Below are 15,033 nucleotides of genomic sequence, written 5' to 3'. Positions count from 1 at the left end.
TCCACTCAGACTCTCTCCCAGTCAGTACATACCCCAAAGAGATAATCACAGTTTGACTTTTATCACTATAGTGTCTTTGTTTTTGTTTTTAGTTTCATAGTAAAAGTTCTTTTTCAAAATGTTTCTTTTTCTGCTTGTAAAGAGCACCAGGGTAGCATCCCTAATAAATTAGGGATGCTATAATCAGAGATAGCTTGAAAGGCATGGAAGTGAACAAGGCTTAATTGTATGATAGATGATTAATAACAAAATTCTAGTAGTCTTATGCAGCCTTCCTCATGGACAGAATATACTTTACCTGGGACTAGAGTACAACCTTCTTTTTCATTTGAATTTTTTTAATCATAAGGAGAATTTAGATTAATCAAGTAATATAATGAATGTTCATGTACCTGCAGACTAGTTGAATAATATTAATCTGTCATATTTGTGTCAGATTTTAAAAAATAATTTTTCGCTTTGATACAATTTCAGACTTAGTAGAAGTTACAGAAATAACATAAGGAATTTACCAGTCATTACCCTTCACCAGTTGTTTACCTTTTGTTTCATATGCTTTATAATTCCCCATTTTTTTTTTTTTGAACCCTTTGAGAGTAAGTTGAAGGAACTGTGCCCCTCCAGAATTCCTTTGAATACTCTGGAGTTTATTTCCTAAGAATAAGGTAGGGACATTCTCTTACATAACCATGGAGAAATCCTTTATGGATTTTTAGAGTTTAATTTTAATGATAATCTTATATCTAAGCTCTTGGATACACCTCACAGTTGGCAAGATATTTCACGTACCACCTCTGGTTCCTCTATCAACAGAAGTTTCAGTATGTTTTTAAGCTTAATTAAATGCAAATGTGGTTTATTTTGCTTTTGGTCAAGATGTTTTGAAATTTGAAAACTAAAATGCATCTTGCTAACTTTGGCTTGTATATCATTAGGTTGTTGTCACCAGATATATTATATTATAGTATCTTAACATAATTTTTGAACTAAGAAGTACTAATTATAATTAAACTTTAGTCTGTCAGGGTTCTTTGTAAACTAACACTATGAAGTGTCAAGTTGATACATAAACTCAACAGAGCATTTTTAGTTGTCCCTTATCACTGCCTCCTGCAGAAGTGACATGCTTGTCAAAGTCACATGTATTCGTCCTGTTTTCCCGATAATAGTGTAAGTTTTTAGGTCAGTCGATGTATGGATAAAGGCATTTGTATTGTGTTTACTCTCTATGGAAGTGAGTAAATTTGCTTGTGAAAATTAAACTCAGTACACTAAAGGTCTTAGTACACCTCTCACCAAATGAACCACTATCCATGGTGGAGTATCTAAAGAAGGTTGTGGTTTTCCTTGTGCCCTGTTTAGATATTCTGAAGCCCCGTTTTTCTCTTGTACTTGTAACTTCAGAAGTTCTTTCTGGTTTTATTTGTATTTTCATGTAAAATTTATAATGTCTCTTTTCCTTAGTATCTGAGTTTTAGTACTTTAATTGTAGAATTTGAAAAGATCTTAACCATTGTTTTAGGGGAAAACTGCATTCAAGTGATCATGTCACATCATGGTAAAGGGTCCATTCTAGTGTGGTGTTTTAGAATCTAGAAATATACCGGCCCTTTGACCTTGGGCAAATTACTTAGTCCTTGGGCAGATTACTTAACCCTTGGGAGACTTGCTGTCCTCACTGAAGTGGGGATAAATAGTACCTACCTCAACAACAGCCCTATGAAGATTGAATAAGATATGTATGAAAAGTACATAGCTCAGTGATAGGCACAGGTCAGTAAATACTAGCTTTTAAGTAGAAGATAATGGTAGTTATTCAGACTTTGGTTTTGTTTAACAAAATAATACTTAAATATTCCTTTAGACTAGTTTTACTAAGCCTATAAAGGTCCATAATATAAAACAGAGCTCCATATGCAGTGTTTAACTGTAGCTTTTTTGTGAACAGAGTAATGGATAGATCTATAATGGAAGACTTTTTAGTAGCTTTTTTTGTATATTGGTTTGTTTTCCAGTAATCTCATGAAATTGGGCAAGACAGATAATTATATTTCTTTTGAGAGCTCAAGAAACAGTTACCTAAAGTGTGTGTGGTGTAACTAAGTTATGGATACATAGCAGGGTATTAGTGGGAGTAGCTAACATGTATGTGATTACTAAATGCTAGGTACACTTCTGGTTGCTTCTGTGTCTTAGATCACTTATAATAACACTGTGGGATATTTTTGCTGTCAAACATGTTAATGAAAAGAGACCTGCTCAAGATGATAAAACTAATAAATGCCTGAATTAGGTTTTGAGGCAGGGTCTACCGGACTCTGAAACTCTGAATGAATGCCTAAAAGAGAACACTCTTCAGGGTGCCCTTGTATGTTTTTAATTCTTAAATACCGGTATTCCCTTGAAGTCTTTGTTTAAAAGAGCAGACACTGAAGTGACAGTGCATAGTAAAAAGGGAAATCCTATTCCTCCACTCTGCCACAGGCTGTGGGGAGTAGAATAAAGGAATAAAAGCAGGAGATGTGGTCTTAAATACTGACTTTTGCAAAAGAATTTGCCTTTTTTATTAGGTTTACTATCTGGTTGAATAATCTTTTATCTTCCCTTACCCTTATTTTGGGGAAAAGTTTAGAGGCTGGAGACAAAGTCAGCTATCTGTTCTGCAAGCCCTTAGAGAGGTTTGCATTCTTCCTATTCTGTAGTCTATAATTGTAATTTGGAAGGATTAGATTTAAGAAGAATAAAAGATTCCTTAACTTCTATGGTTCTATCAAGGTACCCTAACCCCATAATTTTATATATACAAATACTTCTGTGTGTGTGTGTGTGTGTATGTATATATATTTTATGTATAAAAAATACATATATTTAACTCTGTATTTGGTTATGCTTGGGAACTTTTAGGTACTTACAGTCTCATTAGTATACTGAACACATAGACCAATTGTCTTATCCGGTGAGCTTTTTGCTTCCTTGCCCTTATATTTGTTTTATTGTGCTGGTGCCCATAACAACACAAACTTACAGCTCAGTAATGCAGGGCAAATAGACTTCTTTTCCTTCCCTGGAGGCTTTTCCTGTGCTAGATGCCAGTTGGGAGGGTGGTGAGCCTGCGAGTTTAATGGAAAACCTGATTTCCTGACTTTCCCTTATTTAGATTGTCTTAGTGCTGAAATAGGCTTTAAGAAGTGAGTAGAAAGCAGTGCCCAGCTTGAAGTTATTTTAAAAATATTCAGTTGTGAGTGAATGGATTTTTTCCCTTTATTTATTTTTAAAAAGATTTTATTTATTTATTTGACAGCGAGAGAGAGAGAGAGATCACAAGTAGGCAGAGGCAGGCAGAGAGAGCGCAGGGGAAGCAGGCTTCCCTGCCGAGTAGAGAGCCCAAAGTGGGGCTTGATCCCAGGACCCTGAGATCATAACTGGAGCCAAAGGCAGAGGTTCAACCCACTGAGCCACCCAGGCGCCCCCGATGTTTTCCTTTGTTAGCATCTCAGAAGGTGTTGATGGGTTTAATATTTTAATATTAAATTAAATTTAATATATTATTTAATAATAATCTGTAGTAGAACATTATTTAGTGACACCCAGTTTTCAATTTAATAGCCATTTTAAATTTAATTTTTAAATTTAATAGCCTTGGCAAATTCTCTGTGTTTTCCTGTATTCCCCCAAACATGCTTTTCTTTCTTTTTCTCTTTTTTTGTATTTATTTATTTGTCAGAGAGAGAGCGCGTGTGCACAAGCAGGGGGAATAGCAGGCAGAGCAGGCAGGGGGAGAAGCAGGCTTCCCGCTGAGCAAAGAGCCTGATTTGGGACTTCATCCCAGGACTCTCGTGACCTGAGCCGAAGGCTTAACCGCTTAACCACTTAACCAACTAAGCCACCCAGGTGTCCCAAAACTTGCTTTTCTTTACAGTTTTCCAAGTTAATTTCTTTTATTTTATTAAATTTTTAAAAATTCATATCCTGGATGAGCTCCCCCCCACCCATTTTTTTTTTTCTTAAATTAAGATGTTTATTTTATTTTAGTAACCTCTATACCCAGCGTGGGGCTTGAACTTAAAACCCCAAGATCAGGAGGCACATGCTCCACTGGCAGAGACAGCCAAGGCACCCCCAAGTTAATTTCTTTGAATAGAATGTAAAATTGTAATATTGAAAAAATATGACCCTCCCTCATCCTTTCCATTTGAGTTCTATTTATTTATTTATTTATTTATTTTTTAAAAAAGATTTTATTTATTTATTTGACAGAGAGAGATCACAAGGGCAGGCAGAGAGGCAGGCAGGGAGAGAAAGAGAGGAGGAAGCAGGCTCTCCGCTGAGCAGAGAGCCCGATGCGGGGACTCGATCCCAGGACCCTGAGACCATGACCTGAGCCGAAGGCAGAGGTTTAACTGACTGAGCCACCCAGGCGCCCCTCCATTTGAGTTTTAAGATGCTTATGTTTTTGATATTACTACCGTGGTTAAAAGACTTTATGGGGAATTTGATGTGATGTTTGGATTTTAAAGGCTTGTATTTTACCCCTTTTCCAGAACCTTCTATCAAGTACTCAACTTCTGCAGCTGACAAAAGTAAGATACTTACTGATAATGGATCTTTGTTATCTTTCTTGTCATTAATTACTAGTGTTTTAGCTTTACTGTATTTTGTCTTCATTTGAATCTAGCAGTTTTAATACCCTTATTAGCAGGGTGAATCTCTTAGGAGAATGCTCACATTTACATGGCTATAAAACTTAGTTGTTTGAGTGCCTACTGAGCATCAGGACATTCTTTTCTGGAGATGCCTTTCTTTACCACACATTGTTTACCTTTGATCTATCACAGCAGTCTTGGGGCTCAGAAGCAACTTGTTTGTTGTGCTTGTGTGCTTTTTTCTTTCATAAAACTTTGAAGGTTTGTTTTTATAAAATATTAGTTTTTAGAATGTAAACTTTGGTGAATAATAGCACTCCATATAATTTTGGGGTCTCAATGAAGTAAACATCAAATTGCATTTCATAAATGTGTTTAAAGGATCTAAATCTGTGAATGATGGAAAAAACTTCCCAAAGCTTGTTCTTCTAGTTGATGATGTTCAGTAGGTACAGACCTTTCTGAAATCTGAGTCTGATTTGGAACCATATGTGTTCTTCTGTCATACTTAAAAAAGATTTGTATTGATTTGTGAGCCCAGAGTTAAATTTTTCTTGGTCATTAGAGTGATGGGTGTTTAAAAAAATTTTTCCCCCATAGATTCCTTGCTTAGGACTGGCCATATAATTTGCAGGGCTCCTTTTTAAAAAAAAAAATTAAGAATTTCAGAATGATTATAGCAGAACAATAAACCAAGCATGGAGTCATGTGACTGTACAGGTTGTGCACTCATGAAGCTGGCCTTGTCATTTCTTAAACAGCTAATTTTATTTTTATTTTTTATTTTTTTAAAAGATTTTATTTATTTATTTGACAGAGAGAGATCACAAGTAGGCATAGAGGCAGGCAGAGAGAAAGGGGGAACCAGGCTCCCTACTGAGCAGAGAGCCCGATGTGGGGCTTGATCCCAGGACCCTGTGATCATGACCTGAGCCAAAGGCAGAGGCTTAACCCACTGAGCCACCCAGCTGCCCTGCTAATTTTATTTTTAAAAAAGATTTCTTTCTGAGAGAGAGTGGGGGAGTGGTTGGAGGGGCAGAGGGAGAGAATCTTCAAGCAGATTCCCTGCTGAGGGTGAAACACCCCCCTACCCCACGCGCAGTGGGGTCTCAGTCTCACCACCCGTGAGATTTTGACCTGAGCCAGAACCAAGAAGAGTTGGATGTTTAACTAATTGAGCCACTCAGGCACCCTGTTAAATAGATAATTTAGAAAAATTGTGTACATTTTCTAATTTTGACATATGTGTATATTTTACTGTTTTTATTTGAAGAAAATATGTCCATGTTAGGATTTAAAATCTTAAACTTTTATGCTAGTTTTATTTTCTAACTTAAGATCTGGTTAAGGAGTGTCACAGTACAAATGTTCTTACTATAGGTTTAAATGAAATAACACAAAACTTGGATCTTAAAAATGTTTTGTTTTATTTATTTTCTTATTTTATTTTGTTTTATTCAGACATTGAGGTCTTGTAGAGATAACTTTTGAAATTGATGATCCTGAGTTGCGACTTTAGGTCATGTACTTACCTCACTCTTGAAATAACTTTATAAACCTTTCAGGCTTGCTAATTAAGGTTAGCTAAAACAAATTTCAGCAAAAGCCCTGTGCTTGTTTTCCCAGTGAGCTAAATCAAGCATTAATTTCTGAGGATAATTTTTTTTTTGATAGGAAGTAGTATTTATGGGTGGGCATGAATAGGGAGGGAGCAGTGCCAAGGTTCTCATGAGTGCAGAGCCCTTCATTTGGCCCCACAGCTACCTGGGATGAGCCGCTCTTCAGCTACCATGTCTTCAACTTTGTCTGCATTAAACTTAGTAAAAGCCCCACTTCTTGGAGAAGTGCATCTTCTGGCGGCCAGGGAACTTGAACTTGGCCCTGTCTAGGGCCTCAGTCACATGCTCCTTGTTCTGCAACTTGTTATGGATGGACATGATGACTTAGCCAGTGTGGACCCTGGCTCCTGTGCCCTAGGGCTTTCCGAAGGCACCCCGCAGGCCGGTCTGCAGCCTAGCTTGGAGATAGCATGAGGTCACACCTCAGTGTCCACTGGAAAGGGCTGTGTTCAAGGTCTCTTGGGGCAACTCATGCAATCAGCAGGCTCCATATGCCACTAAGGAGGCTACTCTTTGCAGCATGGCATGCTGGTCCCCCATGGAGAAAGAAAAGAGTACAGTCGGCTTGAAGATAAAATTTTTTAATGAAATTGTTTAAAGTTTTCTGGGTAGACGTTATTCTGAAATGACTTCTTGTGTATGGAGAGATTATTTGTGTATTTTATATAAAAGAGTAGCAGTTGATGTAGACTACTGGAAACAGCTTTAACTAATAGTAATAAGAATATTACTCTATTTTTTTAACCAGTAAGAAGTTTTATGGGAACTGAACCTAGTAACCCCCCCTTTTTTTTTTCCAAGTAGTAAATAAGAATGCTATCAAAGGTCCAACATTTTTTTTCCCCGCTCTTCTTCCTCCTCACCATCAGGTTAGCAGGTGGTTAAATAACCATTTCTCTGACAGAAGGTGCTGGGTGATTAACAAAAGCCATCATATAACACATTCCCTTGATCATGTCATGAAGTTGATCTCCTTGGAGGCCAATTAACTTCATGGAAATTTCTGTACCTTAGAAGAACTTTAGACTTTACCCAGAACACTGATCATATGTAAATGCTTGTCCTTTGGTTATATGGAAAACCACAAGTTCATATGCATTCCCTCAGAAAGAGATTTGAAACAGAGTTGGTGACCTATGTAGGGTAGTTCATATGATCTGCTTGTACAACTTTTTCTAAATACTATACCGACTACTTTTGGATGAGGGTTAGAGTCCCTGCTTTAGGATATGATTTTAGGAGTTTTAAAAAATTAAGATAGAATTTATATAGTGAAATGCAATCACTTCTCAGCCTTTTGGCTAAGGTCAAGTGTAGTATATAGTGAAATGCACAGATAGAAGTGTGCAGTTTGAGTTTCAGTAAATGTTTACAGCTATGTAGCCACTGCCACAATCCTGATACATAACTTTATATTGGAACATACTCATGGCCCCCTTCTGGTTATTTCCTGTTCTTCTCCCACCCAAACTGCAGATCCTACCTGAACTATGTTTCTGTCACTATAGATCAGTTTTATTTATTTATTTATTTATTAGATTTTTATTTATTTATTTGACAGAAATCACAAGTAGGCAGAGAGATTGGAGGAAGCAGGCTCCCCGCCGAGCAGAGAGCCTGATGCGGGGCTCGATCCCAGGACCCTGGGATCATGACCTGAGCCTAAGTCAGAGGCTTTAACCCACTGAGCCACCCAGGCGCCCCTTATTTATTTATTTTAAAAGGTTTTATTTATTTGACAGAGATCACAAGTAGGCAGAGAGTCAGACAGAGAGAGAGGAAGGGAAGCAGGCTCTTCCTGATGTGGGGCTTGATCCCAGGACCCTGGAAATGACCCGAGCTGAAGGCAGAGGCTTTAACCCACTGAGCTACCCAGGTGCACCACTATAGATCAGTTTTATTTAATTTTTCATTTAAATGGAATCATGTAGTATTTGCTATTTTTTAAGTTGCTGCTTTGAGTCAGTCTAATGCTTTTGAGATTCATCCATGTTGTTCATTTTTATTGCTGAGTAGTATTTTATTGAGGAATTGTACCCATAATCTGTTTATCTGATCACTTGATACTGGACATTTTGAGTTCTTTTCAGTTTGGGCCTGTTAGGAATAAAGTTGTTCTGAACATTTGTTTCCAAGCCTTCTTGTGATCACATGTTTTCACTTCCCTTGGGTTAGTATCAAGGAGTGCAATTGCTGGGTGTTTAACTGTATAAGTAGCTGCCAGACTGTCCTTCAAAGTGGTAATGCCAGATTTATACTTTCATGAGCAATGTATGAGTTCCAGTTACTCAACATCATCAAATTTGTTATTGTAAGTCTCTAATTTAGTTACTCCATTGGGTGTGAAAGGGGTTTCATTTGCATTTCCCAGATGATTGATGGTGATCCACATCTTTTAATGTACTTACTGGCCATCGATAATGTCTTTGGTAAGGGTTCCATTAAAATCTTTTGTCTATAAAAGTTTTCTTCCTCTTACTGATTTGTGTTTGCTTTTTATGTATTTTTGGACATAAATCCTTTATTAGATACATGTATTTGCAAATATTTTTCCCACTCTGAATTTCATTTTCTTAAGGGTCTCTTTAATAAGCAGAGATTTTAACAATTTTTAAAATCTTTTTTATTGTGAGGAAAATACACATAACAAAATTTATCATTTAACCATTTTATTATTTTTTAAAATTTATTATAGCACGAGTGGGGAGGAGGGGCTTTGGGAGAGGAAGAAGCGGACTCCCTGCTGAGCAGGGGCTGGATCACAGGACTCTTGAGATCATGTCCTGAGCTGAAGGCAGATGCTTAACTGAGTCTCCCAGGCACCCCCCATTTTAAAGAGTACAGCTCAGTTGCATCAAGTATTTTCAGTGTTCTGTAACTGTCACTATGTATTTCCAGAACTTTGTCAAACAATCTGTACCCATTAAATAACCAGAAATTTTTAAAAAAAAGATTTATTTATTCATTTAGATGGGGAGGGGCAGAGGTAGAGGGAGAGAGAGAATCTGAAACAGATTCCCTGCTGAGTGCAAAGCCCAATGTGGGGACCTATCCCATAACCCATGGGATCACAACCAGAGCTGAAATCAAGAGTTAGACAGATGCTCAATGGGCTGAGCTACCCAGGCGCCCCTGAAGACTTTTTTTTTTTAAAAGATTTTATTTTTAAGTAATCTGTGCACCCAACATGGGGCTCAGATTTACAGCCCTGAGGTCAAGAGTCACAGGCTCTACCGACCGAGCTAGCCAGGTGCCCAAATAATAAGAAATGTTTTGTATGATTTTTTTTTTTTTTTAAGAGAGGGAGGGGGAGAAGCAGAGGGGAACAGAGAGAATCTTAAGCAGGTTCCACATCCGGTACAGAGCCCTACGCAGGGCTTGCTCTAACAACCCTGAAATCATGACCTGTGCTGAAATCAAGAGTAGGATACTTAACTAACCCTTTGTATGATATTTGTAAATTAGAAGTTTTTGTGTGAAAGCAGTTAATGTTCTGTCTTTTGAATGCCTTTAAGCTTTTAGTTTATTGGTTCTTCCTTGACTATTTGAAACATGTGATGTGTATAGTTTTCTTATCTGCCTTTGCCACTCTTAGTGGTAGAGGGGATAATACATTAAGATATTATCTGTCATTGTCCATTGTTTCAGGTAAGAACTTTACTTACTTTCTGACTTGCCTGTTTTGTGATATTTTATTCTAGATGAAGTGTCCTCACTTGAAGTCACATTTTTGATAATGATAGGGGAAAAAGTCAGGCTTTGAGTTTACTGGCTTTTCTTTCTCCTCGAGAGGACAGGAAGTGGATAAGGAAATACCAAGCTGAGTTAGATGAGAATGGTATTAGTGGTCTTCTAAACAGATTCTGTTATCCTTAGGACATCTGTAGCTTCTGGATACAGAGGCAACATGACTTCTGGAAAGTAGGCACCAATCTTCCTTTCTGTGATGGTCTTAAGTTTCACAAGCTACTTTGCTCTGTTGCCTTCAATGTTGATTTGCTTATTTCCCCACTCCCAACCACACAAAACTCTCTCTCTTTTTTTTTTTTTCCTAGAACTGAAATATCCTTCCCTTGTTCCAAAACATACCATCACAAATTTGTTAATCTCATGCATTTCTTTCTCCCAAGTTGTCTTTTTTAAAAATAATTTTGTAATGATACGTGACACACACAGAGAATCAGATGCAAACGTACAGTGTAGTGAATGGTTGTATAAAGTGAAAGCTCATGTCACTACCACCCAGGTCAATAAAAAGATCATCCTCAGCAGGCTGCACCGGTCTCTGTTGCTTCGTACACAGCTCCCTCTCCCTTGCTCTTAGAAATAACTAACCACTGTTCTGGTCTTCATGGTTATCACTACCTGACTGTTATTGATATTGTGTGTCCATAAACAGTAGTTTAGACTGTTTTTGAATGGAACTGTACTGTGTGTATTTTCTATCTTTTGCACATTCCTGTGTGTTTTGTTGATCCTAATTCATTTTTATTGCTATTATATGGTACATTTTTGATCATGATAGGGGAAAATACACTACAAATTACCTTATTGTTGCTGGACATCTGGGATGTTTCTGGATTAGGGCTGCTATGAACAGTACTGCTATAAATATTCTTGTGCATTTTTTCTGGTGTTTGTCACATTCTAGGGTGTAAACCCAGGAGCTTAGGTGCCAAGACATAGGATATGTATCTTCAACTTCAGTGCCATGTTGTTTTCCAAAGCGATTTATCAGTTCACACTCCCATAGTAGTGAATGAGAGTTTCCGTTGCTCTGCATCCTAGTCAACACCCAAATTTGTCAGTGTTTTCAATTTTTGACAAATTTGGGGAGATAAGTAGTAGTATCTTGTGGTTCTGATTTTGATTTCCCTGGTTATTGGGTGTGAGCATCTTTGCCTATCTTATGGGCCATTTGGGTTTTTTTTTTGCAGTTGCCTATTCTTTTCTCTTTTTGTCTATTGAATTATTTTTCTTAAAAATACTAATTTATAGTTCTTTATATATTCTGGATTTTTGTCAGTTAACTTTGGACAAATATTTTTGTCCATTTGGCTTTGTTTTCACTATTTTTGTGGTCTTTTGATTAGTAGACATTCTTAACTTTAATGTAGTCAAATTTATTTATTTTTTTCCTTTATGGTTACTTTTTTGCCTTACTTGAGAAATCTTTTCTTCTCTGCTCAGAAGTCATGAAAATATTTTCTTAAACATTTTTAAAAGATTTCTGTTTTCAGGGGGAGTGCCTGGCTGGCTTAGTCAGAAGAGCATACAACTCTTGATCATGGGGTTGTGGATTCAAGCCCTACAATAGGGGCCAATTTCATTTTTTTTCCCCATGTGGATTATCATATCAGTAGACCCAACACACTTTATTGAAAGGCCGGTCCTTGCCTAGTGTTTTATATTACCTCTTTTTTTCATAAATCAAGTGGTTACATGTGGATGTTTCTTGGCTCCCTGTTCTGTTCCACTGGTCTTTCCCTGTGCCAGTATCACACCATCTTTAGCTGGCGTAGTTTAAACTTGCTACCTTGGTTCCTCCCCCTTTTTCAAGAGCATTTTGGCTGTTCTTGGACCTTTTGTGTTTTTAGAATCCTTTCATCATATCCTCCAAAACAAAACACACTGTGCTAATGTTTTGATTTGGGTTGTATTGCTTTTCGCTTTTTCTCTTTTTAAAGTAATATCTTTGCCCATTGCGAGGCTCAGATTCACAACCCCAGAGATCAAGAGTTTCATACCCTACTGAGCCAGGTGCACCTCTCCTTTTTATTTCTAATAATGCTTTAAAGTCTACTTTATCTTGTGTTTTTATACCCAAACCATTTTTCTGTTAGTATTTGCATGGTATTTCTTTATTGTCTGTTTTTCAAATTTTCTGTTTCCTTAAATTTCAGTTGTGTGTTTCTAACAGTGTGGCTCAGTCACACTGAGCCTAGGTGGCTTAGTCAGTTAAGCATCCTACTCTTGATTTTGGCTCAGGTTATGATCTCAGGGTTGTGAGATGGAGCCCCATGCTGGGCTTCACACTAGGTATGGAGCCTGCTTAAAGGTCTCTGTCCCTCTCCCTCTGTCCACACCCCCTATATTTGGAAACTGATGGGATGCACAGCTCTGTCTCTCTTCAGTTTTAGCAAATAACCCAAGGGCAGAAGCTGACCAAAGTATTGTATTCATCTCTCTGAATTTCAGTCTCCTTTCATATCTTAGGGAGTTTAATTTTAATAATAGCTCTCACTTTGCTTTTAAGAGAATTTTATTTTTTTTAAAAATTTACTTATTTCATTGACAGAGAGGGAGCACAAGTAGGGGGAGTGGCAGGGAGAGGGAGAATCAGAGCCTAGCTTGATCCCAGGACCATAGGATCATGACCCAAATCAAAGGCAGACGTTCAAGTGACAAAGCCCCCTGGTGCCCGTTATTTTATTTTTAAAATTTATTTTATTAGTTTGTTGTGCCAGTACCCAGGAACAAATCACTTATAAGATAATTTTAAATATTTTATCCAGGTTTTAAAATTGTCCCATTAGTTATTTGAATTACTCATTGCTGCTGGAATTGTTTTACTCTTTATTTGGGGTTTCTGTTTGGGATTCTGATTAGGCACTTTAAATAATTCTGTTTAGAATTTTTTTGTTTGTATTCCTTCTGCTTAAAATTTGAACTTTGATTACATAAGTAGGCTTGGAGGGAGTTCCCTTGGGTTTTACGGTAGACTGGGGTCGGGTTTGCAACCGCGTATTGATATATTAAAGGTTAAGGTATGACCTTAAGATACACTGTGAGCTTTGTTTGTTCAATGGATTTTTTGTGACTTGACTTCATCCTGGGATGAAAGTTGCTTTAACTTATCTAATATTACCCCCATTAGTTTTGTAGTGGACTGATGGAAGGCTTGATCCTTCTGTTGCTAGTTTGAGAAGCATTGGATAAAGCAGCAGGAGAAACATGCAGCAGTGCTGGAATGGAAACAGGGAATGAAGGATCCTGGACAAACTTTGAATCCACTTGAAACTGCCATTTCACCCCAGTGATAATCTGAAATATTGTCTAATATATTTTTAAAGTTTTAGCTCTTTTCAGAGATGGATGTAAGTGTAAGATGGAATTAGAATTCTAAAGAAACCTCGAGTGGCTCTTGGATCTGCCCATTAGGTGTGGTGAAAGGAATAATGTCACAAAGAGGTTGTCAGAACATTGGAGTTAAAAAATTTAGAAAGTAGTTTGGTGGTAATTGTTTTGAATGCATGGGAAAGATTAAAACCAGGGATATACTAGATAAGCTAGGAGCTAACATATTTTGCATTGGGAATGGAGACATGATTAACCTAATTTTGTGCATATGCACCATGGCATAAAGATAAACTTGATTCTTATTTTAATATATCTTATCCCTGGGAGCCCTGTTTTCTCTTGTTCATCTCCTGCTTTCATTCCTCTCTTTTTTTATTGACTGATACACCAGTGAACTGTTGCAGACTTTAGTTGCTTTACATTAATATATATCCGGATTATTGAGTTCTACTTTATTTTATTTTATTTTTTTATTAATCTCTCCACCCACTGTGGGGCTTGAACTCTCAACCCTGAGATCAAGATTTGCATGCTGTTCGGATTGAGCCAGCCAAGCACTTCTTTATCTTTTTAAGTAAACATTTAACCTGTTACTCAGATCCAAAAGGGAAGTAGTCTGTGAAAAATTTGCATTTTCTTCTACAGACTGGGGCTAAATATGTGTGTATGCACATACTTGTGTATTATTTAAGACGGATAAATCCAGGGGCATGTGACTTTTGATCTTGGGGTCGTGAGTTCAAGCCCCACATTGGACATAGAGATTACTCAAATATTCCAAATAAATCAATCAATCAATCAATCCAAGGTGGCTCAGTTGGTTAAGCATCTGCCTTCGTCTCAGGTCATGATCCCAGGGTCCTGGGATCAAGCCCTGCGTCAGGCTCCTTGCTCAGCAGGAAGCCTGCTTCTTCCTCTCCTTCTCTCTGCTGCTCCCCCTGCATCTGTGCGTGCATTGTCTCTCTCTCTCTCTCTCTCTCTCGCAAATAAATATAAGTAAAATGTTTTAAAAAAAGACAAAAACAAAAACGACTTTTTTTTTTAAAGTAATTTCTGTACCCAGTGTGGGCTTTGAACTCATGACCGAGATCAAGAGTTGCATGCTCTACCAACTGAGTCAGCCAGGTACCCCCAAATCTAACTTCTTATATGGACACAACACAAACAGGATGGAACGAATATGCGTATGGATGCTCTGCGGAAGCAAGATGGTAGATTGTTTTTTTTTTATATGATGGTAAAGTGACATTCATTGAGGAATAAGTTAATTGTTAAGGTTTTTAATGTGAGCAAGGCAGAATACTCAATGAGCAGGTAAAAAAAAAAAGTTGAGTGCTAGCCAGCTGATGGTTACTTTTTTTTTCTGATAAAATTTTCTTTCTGTAATCTATATAAATGCTTTATCACAGATAAAGATTAGCTGTAGTTTCCATTTTCCATTGGTATATTTCTGGGTTTTCTCGTTTTTGGAAAGGTTTACTTTTCTCTCTGACTGAAATAAACATCTGTTTAACAGTTACAATGAATGAACTATTAGTTGTGCTTATTGCTAAAATCACTACTGCCTTTGATTTATAATAAAAGATTTCTCCAGAAATCAAAATTAATACAAGATCCAGGTTAATTTCTGGAAATGAATTGCTTTAAGTATTATTTAAGAAAATGTTTGATGACTTCTTGTAATATTCATA

At 37.2% G+C, this 15,033-nt stretch overlaps 1 protein-coding gene and 1 non-coding gene across 9 annotated transcripts in view; one reads left to right on the top strand and one right to left on the bottom strand.

Moving 5' to 3' along the window:
• MTMR3 (myotubularin related protein 3) overlaps positions 1–15,033 on the top strand; it is a 140,424-nt gene that overhangs the window by 46,120 nt on the left and 79,271 nt on the right. For 6 of the 8 annotated variants that reach the window (XM_044243941.1, XM_044243947.1, XM_044243946.1 and 3 more), the window contains exon 2: positions 4,542–4,580. The exons of the other annotated variants lie outside the window; for them this stretch is intronic. The gene's annotated coding sequence lies outside the window, so the exon portion shown is untranslated. The remainder of the gene's footprint in view (positions 1–4,541; positions 4,581–15,033) is intronic. 8 annotated transcript variants of the gene reach the window in all.
• Positions 6,704–6,833, bottom strand: LOC122903880. The gene has a single exon (XR_006384081.1). It is a non-coding gene; the product is annotated as a small nucleolar RNA SNORA70 (small nucleolar RNA).

This window comes from Neovison vison, chromosome 3, assembly GCF_020171115.1.
Source record: "Neovison vison isolate M4711 chromosome 3, ASM_NN_V1, whole genome shotgun sequence".
In the NCBI taxonomy this organism is placed as follows: Eukaryota; Metazoa; Chordata; class Mammalia; order Carnivora; family Mustelidae; genus Neogale; species Neogale vison.
Note: the sequence above shows the minus strand (reverse complement) of the source record. Positions and strands in the feature narration are given on the sequence as shown.